We start from the raw sequence: 3,001 nt of genomic DNA on the forward strand, positions 1-3,001 counted from the left end.
ACGTGATAAGACAGAGGGAATGTCCAAAACCAGTCACACATGCAAAGGCAAAGAAAATTGAGCAACAACAGACTGGGAACAATTTTTCTGACAAAACCCTTGAGATCTGAACTGAATATAAGAAGAGAAAAAGAGAAGCAGGGAAAGGAAACAGGAGGGGCCTGAACAGTGAAAATCTCGAGGAAAAAAAACGAAAGATTTGCAGATGTCAGGAAGAGGGGCTGAGTCATACCACAACACTTTGTTTTAAAGCCCTTCATACAATCATGGCACGGTATCAAACAGAGAAAAGAAGAACAAAAAAAAAAAATATATATATATATATATATAAATAAATAAAAAAGGAGCAGAAGAAAAAGAAAAGCAATGACAACAATGAATTTGGACCAGCTGTTGAAAAGGTTGTTGATGGAAACATATAAATGATAAAATGAAAATCCATTACAGGAAAAGGAAAGACAAATGAGAAATGGGAAACATGTAAAATAAATGGTCTTAAACCTCTATTCAAAAATGTCCTGTAACGCTAAAAGTCTATCCTGTAATGCTATTGAGATGTTAATGAGTTGTGGGTTCTTCTTGCTACCTTATTTTTAACTCTCTCTTTTTCTTGTTCATGAGTTCCTCCATTGACTCCAGAGCACTGAATTCTAGTACATGAGCCACTTTCATCTCTTAACACATGTTACAAACAAAACAAATAAAGAAAGAAAAAACGAGAAAGAAAATTCACTACTCGTTGTTGTCTCAGGACGCTTCTCATCCCTAAACTATGCAGACTGCCATTCAGGGAGCAGTGGAATTGTGAATCTGTCCCAAAAACCAGGGAGACTGAATACACGTGCGGAGTTGTTAGATTTAATAGAGAGTTACTCCAAAGTTTGTTACACGATTAAAAGATGTATGAAAGGCAAATCCAGAGAGTATGTGTATGTGTCAGGCACACAATAACTGGTACAGAAGAACAAAGCTCTCAACTGACGGGCTCAGGAACAGGCAGGGGTCGTCTGACTTAGGAACTGGCATGGATACACAGGAATAATGCTCCGAGTTGCACTTGGTAAAAACGAGGCTTTACAAGGAGCTAAGGGAAAAGCAGGGGTATTTATATAAACAGGAAACACGTTTTAATCAACATATAGAGGTGAAACAATTGATTGAACGATTAATTGATGGAACCAAGGAAAGAGCACACTGGTTAAACCAATGAAAACAGAACACTGAGGGGGAAAGAGAGGACAGAGGAATGACAGAACGATTGTAGGGTATAACATACAGTTACGAGAAATAATCAAAGGCAAGACTAACGGACGACAGAAATTGGAACATGGAAAATGGACAATGGAAATCTCAATGGTGAACGCCATCAGTGACTCAGAGAATGAGACTTTGCAAAGAACATGAAAATGACCATGAGTATTTAAAAACAGCAAGAAATAAGCCCATGAACCTGAAACAGATGGTAATGATCACTGAATGATAAATAAGCAGGAGAAGCCGATTGGGTGGAGTTGGAAACCAAGGAGTAGTGACAGGATCAAATTTAGTATGGTATGTTAAGTACATTTTTACATTTATACAAAACAAGCCAACACTTTTTAAAGTTAACAAAATATACATAGTATATACTTTTGTACATCCTCTAACTGATTCACCGTCCAGTGTTTTTGTGAGTTTTTTTTGTACTGAATCAGGTTTTTACTTTGTTCCTACTGAACTCTTCATTGCATTAAATTTCTCAAACTCTCTTTGGATTATAGATAAATCCTTCTGTCTCACTCTAAAAAAAGTGACATGAGTAAACACAATTTTTATTTCCTATGTTGTTGTATTGGTGCCAGACAATGAGGAATTTAAATTGCTTTGTAATCATAGAGTGTCAGTCTCTGTCTTGTGGTAGTTTGCCAGTTCAATTGTTGAATGTGTTTAATGATTACTTTATGTGGGAAGTGAAAGTCATCTGATTAATCCACAACTAGCTTAGGTTGCAGAATTATATGCCGTCCATCTTTATGATTTATGCAACATCTACAATAAATGTGCCCAGTTGGGTTTTTTTTTTTTTTTTTGTGGTGGATACCAGCACGTTATTGATTGATTTGTGAAAGTATCCTCACTCTGCAACATAGTTTTACTTAAAGTATACACAGCTATGTTGATTTTTTTTTAAAATATAGATTTAAATTGGATCTCTGAGGCAATGGTTTTACATTTACAACACAGTGTGGCAATAGTAACTAATAAACAGCTTGCTTGTTACCAGTAGTTGTCCTTCATCATGAAAATCTGTTGGGTTTTTTGGGTTTTTTTTTTTTTTACAAAACAATTGGTCCTGTGATGTAATCACTAATGACACTAAGCCTGTCACTTTGCTCAGAAATTCTTTAATAAATCTGTGATATTCATATGAAATGATAAAAGGAGAGACATTGCTTTTGTTGTGCTTTTAATACAACCGAGTACTTTTGCCAAGCAGCACAACTGAAACAACTAGATTTTATGTCTATGGAGTCTAATGAAGACAGTTTGCACAATTGCATGTACAGGTACTGTGTTCATGTTGGGAGGAACAGGTGCTTGTGCCAAGCTGTTTGCATGTTTCCACATTTTATTTTGTACTTCTTGATTACATGAGTTTTTCATGCCCAGGCGGACGTAAATAATGTATTTTATCATTTAAAAACAACAACAGCAACATCAACAACAAAAACAAACAAACAAACAACAACAACAACAACAACAACAACAAAAAGCCCAAAAACATAAGTATTTGCACATTCCTTTTTGTGGGTGCTTGTGACAAAAGTAAAAGTGAAACTCTTGAGATTGTGACCAAAGTGGATCTGAAATTTTCGCCGTGTTTTATAAACTCTCGTATCTAAGTAGGAAGTTCAAGACACGGCGTGTGTATAAATAGGAAGAAGTTGGTTTAAAAGAGGGACACAAAGACTTATCGTAAAAAAACTTTGCCTGTTACTGGAGATAACATTGTCGTTATCAG

This window comes from Chanos chanos, chromosome 7 (assembly GCF_902362185.1).
Source record: "Chanos chanos chromosome 7, fChaCha1.1, whole genome shotgun sequence".
Lineage (NCBI taxonomy): Eukaryota > Metazoa > Chordata > Actinopteri > Gonorynchiformes > Chanidae > Chanos > Chanos chanos.